Source organism: Peromyscus californicus, unplaced genomic scaffold (assembly GCF_007827085.1).
Source record: "Peromyscus californicus insignis strain IS unplaced genomic scaffold, ASM782708v3 Scaffold_23__1_contigs__length_62951481, whole genome shotgun sequence".
Lineage (NCBI taxonomy): Eukaryota > Metazoa > Chordata > Mammalia > Rodentia > Cricetidae > Peromyscus > Peromyscus californicus.
The window spans coordinates 37,071,359-37,080,172 of record NW_026294534.1 but is presented as its reverse complement, the minus strand read 5'-3'; the positions used below and the strand labels follow the sequence as shown (position 1 = coordinate 37,080,172).

The window sequence follows — 8,814 nt, the reverse complement described above, 5'->3', positions numbered from 1 at the left end:
ATTTAATTTTCAAATTTGCTTTTCAAACAAACTTTAAAAATATGGGTTAATTATAGCACTCACTCCATGATCCAGGACACATCACTATAGAAGAAGGGATAGAACAAGATGGGAGAAATACGCTGTTTCATTGTTTTTTAGAGACAGGGTCTCTCTTTTCTGGAGCTTTGACTCTCCTGGAACTCCCTCTGTAGACCAGGCTGGCCTCACACCCACAGAGATCCACCTGCTTCTGTCTCCCAAGGGCTGGGATTAAAGGTGTGTGTCACTACCACTCCTAGCTGCTGTGAATATTTGGTTTGAACCTAAGAATATGAGAACTCATTGCTAGTGAATTATACAACAGCGACTTTTGTCATTTCAGCCCTCTATTTGTTGCTTAAGATATACACATCTATACAGGCACGCAGGCACATGCACCCCCACACACATGTACGTGCCCATATACATACACACATACATACTCACACAGGTGTGCATGCCCATGCAGGTTTACTAGCACACTTATCTATGCTGCAGTTCAATTTAATACTGACTGTAAATGCTGAGACCTTAACAGGAAGAAGGGATAATCTCTTCTACTGCTCATGAGGAAACTCCCTGTCTTGCAGCATTGTAGAAAGTCACGGGGTTATAATTTAATTAGACATAAAATAGAAACAAATTTTAGATAATCTTAACAGTGCATGTAGTGATTTATTGTTGTTGACAAATCAAAGGGATTTTTGTAACTATTATGAAATATCTTGCTTGTCAAGCCAATCTTCAGTTATGAAGTTTTCAAAGCCACCCACTCCACCGAAAGAGATTGTGTTGCCTTGGAGGGGAAATCAGCAGATATTTTAGGGACATCCCATATGACTTCCTACTGTGATAGATGAAGGTCAATCTCATGGATACAAATGCCTTTCCTAGCAGTCTCATATAGGAAATGACTGGTTGCCAAGAGACCTTGACTCTATTAAGAATCAGATTCATAAATCTGAATTCATCTTCAAATTCAATGAACCATCAATTAATTATTAAAGCAGTTTCAATACTTGTATTGAGATATCATTTCCAGCTTCACAGCATTTTTTTGCTCCTCTTCATATCAGCACCAGCAAAGATTATCACTGTAAACTTAAGGAAGTCTGTATGTATGCCTTGACTTGCATTACATGATATTGCTGACTGTTCCCAAGATTCAAGTTCCTCTACATCCCTACAGCTTTCAGCTCTTTATATTGCCTTTATTTATTATTACATTGTTTTAAATTTTTATTTCTCAATACATGTTAGAGGTTCTTGTTTTTACTCCTCTTACCTTATTTGGGTTTGTGTCTTATGTGTACATATCCCTAGATACGTTGGCCAATAATGGTTCTCTTTCCTAATAACTTCGGAGGCATCTCAGCTACTGTGAAAATGTTAATTTGTGCCTTTAGTTGTGAGCTGGGATTATATCTGTAACATTTCCAAGTTTATTCCAAAAAAGTGTAAAGTTAAGCTGTGGAATCTTTTTCATCCTGGCTTCCTCGTGTTCTCCTTTTCATATCTATATATATATATATATCTATATATATATATATATATATATATATATATATATATATATATATATGTATGTATGTATGTATACACACACACACACACACACACACACACACACACTAATAGACAACCACATAAAATTCCAGACTCAGAAACTGTATGTCGCCCTTTATTTCCTCCTCTTGCCTTCTATTCATTTCAGATGCCCGGTTTACCCTGTTATTCAGTCCTTAATAACTAATGTAAAGTTCTTGTTCTTTCCTTTTGGTCTGCTGGACCCCTCACTGGACCCCATGAACCTGTTTTCTCCTAACCTATTCTGACCTTCATTCCCCATTTCTCTTCCATTTTATTTCTTTTTTCCCCCCAGAATGCTATGAATACCATCATGTTATTGTTTTATTTTCTCATTTTATTTATCCAGAATCTCCTGTGGGTACACTCTCTACCTAATCAATTTCGTTAGAAAGCAGAGAGTAAGGAATTGTATAGGTCTAAGTCCCACAAGTACAGACCTAGCTTGCTTTCCATACTGCTGGATTTAAAGCTTACACATCTTGTGGACATGCAGATTTTCATTGGTTTCCTTGTTGGCTAAACCTGTTCTGAAAATCATCTTGGTTAATAGCATGGCCCTGTTTGAGCCCACACCATTGAGGCATATATTCTAATGAAAACTGTAATGTGGCTTTTTCCAGGGATGGAAAAAAAATCATATAGTATTCACTCCAGACAGGACAAGGCAGATGAAAGGAAGGATTGTGTCCAAATCCAGATCCAGGAAGCAATGAGTTTATTGACATGACTTAAAGGAGAATGGGGAACTCAACTACATGCAGTTACACCACCAAGAAATCCCCTGGGTAATTTATATGCAGCTAACAGGATCTCATCAAGGTCATAATCCATGAGCTCCCACGATGCACATGAGGCTCATGAACCAGCACCCTCCCTATGAGAATGTGACTGGATCTCCTAAGAGATACCCCAGGGAAATCACATCTGATCTGATTCAAGACATCAGTGGTCATGTCCGACCCAGAGGGAAACAGCTGTCCAAGAAAAACTGAGAGTCTACTAAATTCAGGTTTGAGTTGTCGATGTTTATGACCTGGAGGTACATCCTTGAGTTTTGGTTTTTTTTTTGTTTTTGTTTTTGTTTTTGTTTTTGTTTTTGTTTTTTCGAGACAGGGTTTCTCTGTGTAGTTTTGTGCCTTTCCTGGGACTCACTTGGTAGCCCAGGCTGGCCTCGAACTCACAGAGATCCGCCGGCCTCTGCCTCCCGAGTGCTGGGATTAAAGGCGTGCGCCACCACCGCCTGGCCATCCTTGAGTTTTGTATTAGGAACTTGTGTGACTAATTTCCCTTTCGGAATTACATTCATCTTATTTCAAAGGTTCTAGTATAATGATTTCATTTTAATCTGATTACTTTCTAAAAGTCTCCCTGATTATAGTGACCTGTTGACTATTCAAAAGTATTTTCAGTGATACTGTATCTGGATAGTTGGTGTAGTTTCTCTGGTTATTGCCTTCTATTCTAGTCAGTTAGCATGTAATAATTTTTGTAGTGAGTTTTTATTTGTTAGAGCATGCACTATGCCCTGGCATTTGGTGTACTTTGTAGAAAATTTTGTGTCTTAATGTGAAGCATATGTTTTGTAGAGGTACTGGATGTCATATTCTATAGGGATCTCTTAGATCCTTTTGGTCTATGAGACAGTTAAATCTTTTTGTTGAGTTTTTATTTAATTTATTGACTCACTGATGATTATGTGATTTTGAAGTTACCCACAATTGTTGTGTGTAGATACCAATATTCTTTTATGTCCAGTAGTGCTTATTTTATGACATTGTGTCAAATTTATTTACAATTATAACTTTTTGATAGAGTGTTCCTTTTATTAATGTGTTATAGTCTTCTGTATTCTTTTCTAAATAATGTGGCTCAAGTTACCCTGTGTTGGATATCAATATACTTATGTTGATATCTTTTGGGTTGCATTGGCTTGGAAGGTAATTTTCCTTTCAGCCTGGGTATACATTTTTATTGGAAGATGAAATCTTTGATGTTAACTCATTCAGAAATCTCTCTTTCTCTCTCTCTGTCTCTGTATTTCTGTCTCTATCTCTCTTTCCATCTATCTCTCTATCTTTATCTCTATCTATTACACACACACATACACACACACACACACACACACACACACACACACACACACACACACACACATATATATACATATATGTATATGTATCCTCTTTTACCAATGCTCTTGTTCTCATTCTTGTTTTCTCATTGTGAACCTTGAGCCTTAGGTTTCCCTCACAAGGACATGTGCTCTGCAACTGATATTTTACAGCAGCCTATGAACCACTAATTTTAGAAGTCAGTCTTCTAGTTAGAAAGGCAAAATTTAGTACAAAAGAGATACCACTACATGACAGTATTACTTCACATCAATTCTAATGTAATAACATTAGATATGCTTCACCAACCTTACTCAGTATTAGAGCTGCATTTTCTGATATAAATCCAGCTCTAGGTGTAGATATGGAGAGATAAGAGGCTTTACACAGACTCACTGAGAAACATTGATATCTATAATGATTCTAAGCGTGTGTGGACCCCTAAGGTAAGATGTCTCTATTTTGTAGTGCTCTGTAAGAAGGACCTTTTAACAATACTTACCATAATACTTAAAATGTATACAAATTGCTCCTGGGTCTTGCAGAGACTCAAATTGAGAACACTGAATGCATTTCAACCCATAAAATAGTTAATACATTTGAGTGAGAAAATATGATCTATACATGTTTAATATTAAACAACATCAAATTCACTGAAACCCAGATCAGATTTTGCTAGAGAAAGTTCTCAAAGGAAAAAAAAAAAAACTGTACTTGATGCTTAGATGCCACTAATGATTCCTTGATAATAAAAACAAGCATTAAGAGTATACCTGTGCCAGGTGGTGGTGCGCACATGCCTTTAATCCCAACACTCGGGAGGCAGAGCCAGGCTGGATCTCTGTGAGTTTCGAGGCCAGCCTGGGCTACAGAGTGAGTCCCAGGAAAGACACAAAGCTACACAGAGAAACCCTGTCTCGAAAAAACCAAAAAAAAAAAAAAAAAAAAAAAAAGAGAAAAAAAAATGTTTCATTATTAGGAATAAATGCAAAACAAGTGTAAAAAAGTTATAAGACAGTATGAAATTAGTTTTAAGAATGAAGAGTTCATGCCGGGTGGTGGTGGCGCACGCCTTTAATCCCAGCACTCGGGAGGCAGAGCCAGGCGGATCTCTGTGAGTTTGAGGCCAGCCTGGGCTACCAAGTGAGTTCCAGGAAAGGAGCAAAGCTACACAGAGAAACCCTGTCTCGAAAAACCAAAAAGAATGAAGAGTTCAATTGGGAAGATTAGCTTTCTTCACAGTAACATAATAAATTATGTAAGTTTTTCTGTTTAGTTTTAAGTTACTTGTTTTCAGTCTGTATCAATTAATCTTTCATTTCAGAGCAGCACTGTTCAAAGCTATTAGCCATATGTGGCTATATATCCTTGAATGTAGCTAATCCTAAGATATGGGTACTTTATGTATAAAATACACAAGCTTCAAAGAATATGTATATATGTGTGTGTGTGTGTGTATATATATATATATATATATATATATATATATATATATATATATATATATATATATGTGCCGGGCGATGGTAGTGCACGCTTTTTAATCCCAGCACTTGGGAGGCAGAGGCAGGCGCATCTTCATGAGTTCGAGGCCAGCCTGGTCTACAGAGTGAGATACAGGAAAGGCGCAGAGCTACACAGAGAAACCCTGTCTCAAAAAACCAAAAAAAAGTAAAAATATCTCATCATTAATGCTGATTATGTGCTGAGATGGCAGGATTTTGTGGGCTGGGGATGGAGCTCTGACAGTTCAGTGGCAGCATTTGCAAGCCCTGCATTTGACCTCCAGAACCAATAAATGAACAAACAAATTAAATAAAAGAAGAAATGGCAATATCATATATAGTCAGTTAAACAAAACATTTTTTTTTAAAAAGAATTTATAATTGTTTTGATGTGTAGCAAGTTATTATCAACTGGAGAAAAATATTTGTTTACATATATATGTAAATTATAATGTTTATTTTAAGGATAAAATATTGGCAGTTCCCATTGCTATTAAAGTTTCGTTCCTGGAAGAATAATGAAAGCTGTAAATGGAAGCTGCTGACAGTCTTCATCTAGCGTATATTCATATGAATATGATGCATATTCAGACACTAATGGACTGAGACTGTTCCAGCTTGTAAGTCCAGGACCTTTAAAAAGCTAAACAGAGCAGAAGTACACACCTGCATTGCCTGCACACACAGCAGAAGTACACACCTGCATTGCCTGCACACACAGCAGAAGTACACACCTGCATTGCCTGCACACACAGAAGTACACCTGCATTGCCTGCACACACAGCAGAAGTACACACCTGCATTGCCTGCACACACAGCAGAAGTACATACCTGCATTGCCTGCACACACACAGAAGTACACACCTGCATTGCCTGCACACACACAGAAGTACACACCTGCATTGCCTGCACACATAGCAAAAGTACACACCTGCATTGCCTGCACACACAGCAGAAGTACACACCTGCATTGCCTGCACACATAGCAGAAGTACACACCTGCATTGCCTGCACACACAGCAGAAGTACACACCTGCATTGCCTGCACACACAGCAGAAGTACACACCTGCATTGCCTGCACACACAGCAGAAGTACACACCTGCATTGCCTGCACACACAGCAGAAGTACACACCTGCATTGCCTGCACACACAGCAGAAGTACACACCTGCATTGCCTGCACACACAGCAGAAGTACACACCTGCATTGCCTGCACACACACAGAAGTACACACCTGCATTGCCTGCACACACAGAAGTACACACCTGCATTGCCTGCACACACAGCAGTACACACCTGCATTGCCTGCACACACAGCAGAAGTACACACCTGCACTGCCTGCACACACAGAAGTACACACCTGCATTGCCTGCACACACAGAAGTACACACCTGCATTGCCTGCACACACAGAAGTACACACCTACATTGCCTGCACACACAGCATAAGTACACACCTGAATTGTCTGCACACACAGAAGTACACACCTGCATTGCCTGCACACACAGAAGTACACACCTGCATTGCCTGCACACACAGCAGAAGTACACACCTGCATTGCCTGCACACACAGCAGAAGTACACACCTGCATTGCCTGCACACACACAGAAGTACACACCTGCATTGCCTGCACACACAGAAGTACACCACCTGCATTGCCTGCACACACAGCAGAAGTACACACCTGCATTGCCTGCACACACAGCAGAAGTACACACCTGCACTGCCTGCACACACAGAAGTACACACCTGCATTGCCTGCACACACAGAAGTACACACCTGCATTGCCTGCACACACAGCAGAAGTACACACCTACATTGCCTGCACACACAGCAGAAGTACACACCTGCATTGCCTGCACACACAGCAGAAGTATACACCTGCATTGCCTGCACACACAGAAGTACACACCTGCATTGCCTGCACACACACAGAAGTACACACCTGCATTGCCTGCACACACAGCAGAAGTACACACCTACATTGCCTGCACACACAGAAGTACACACCTGCATTGCCTGCACACACAGCAGAAGTACACACTTGTATTGCCTGCACACAGCAGAAGTACACACCTGCATTGCCTGCACACACAGCAAAAGTACACACCTGCATTGTCTGGACTGGGAAGGAGGCATCCAGAGGATGGGGAGTTTAAAGTCAGCTTGGGTTATACAGTGAGACCCTATCTCAAAATGAAAACAAAACAAGAAACCAAACACAGAATTACTAGTACATGGTCCATCAATTCCATAAACACTTAAAGAAATGAGAGCAGAGACTTGAATAGACAGTTTCATGTCAGTGCTCGCTATGGAATTACCCACAACAGCCAATACAGAAACTATAAGAGTATCCATCAGCAAAGGGAATAATCAGAATGCTATATACCTACAATGGACTATTATTCAGTTTTAAAAGCTGCTCTTGCAGAGGACCTGGGTTTGCTCCTTGACACCCTCATACCGGCTCACAATCATCTAACCTATTTGGATCACCTATTTCAGGGATCCAATGCTCTCTTCTAATTTCCATGGCCACCAGGCATGCATGAGATGCACATACATACATTCAGGCAAAACCTCCTGAGACACATAAAATAAATCAATCTTATTTTTTTAAGTTTTGATACATGCTCCAATATGGATAAATTTTGAAACCATATTTAATAAAATAAGCTAGCTACAAAAATATTGCATGTATCCACTCATATGCAATACCTAAAATTGCCAAATTCATAAAGACAGAAAATGGTTCAAGGCCTAGAGGGAAATAGGAATGGAGAAATCTTATAGTAAAAACAAGATAGTAAAACTCAGTGAATTGTACCCTTAAAGTAGATATTGTATACAAATTATATTTAAATTAAAGCTGTTTTTAAAACAACCCAAGATGGATAAGCTAACCCTGAATCTGGGCTCTGCTACCTGCTAACTGCTTGACCTGAGGGAGTTCCCTGTGCCCTACTCAGTATCTCACTCTCTCTCACGCCATACCGTCTCATACCATGAGGAGTAAATGACCTAACATCTGTCAAAAGAGGCCTTTAACTGTCAATTAAAAGAGGCTTCAGAGACAAATGGACACTCGAAAACAGAAAATAAACACTAATGTCTACAACATTAGTAATTCCCCATTTTCACAAAATCTGAATCAAACACCGTTAACATGACGTGCAGAAAGGCACTGTGCAGCTAGCTCCTCACACACAAACTCATTTCAATTACTTTATTGGTACCTACCCTTTGCTATGTGTGGGATAACTCTTTGGAAGTGTTTAAGACTATCCAAAGTGTGGGATAGTGCTAGTAATAAGCACATAGAATCTGTTACCAGGCCAGGTTCATAGAGGTTTAAACAGAAGCACACTGGTAATGAAGCATAATGAGGGTCAATTTTGGAACTGCCTTAATTTTAACAGCTTTTTACATTCATTTTAGTTTGAACTTACAGACTTACAGGTCTAATTTTAGTTTATGACTTCTATTTAAGAGACTACCTAGGTTTAAGGTTTGGGCTCAGGTATTCCCTTTGGGTAGTTATTTAATCCAGTTAGGTTTTAGGTTTTTCATGTCTGTGAT

General features: G+C 39.4%; 1 protein-coding gene across 5 annotated transcripts in view; it reads right to left on the bottom strand.

The window, feature by feature from the left end:
* Cfap97 (cilia and flagella associated protein 97) overlaps positions 1-8,814 on the bottom strand; it is a 52,114-nt gene that overhangs the window by 23,459 nt on the left and 19,841 nt on the right. The gene's annotated exons all lie outside the window — the stretch shown is intronic.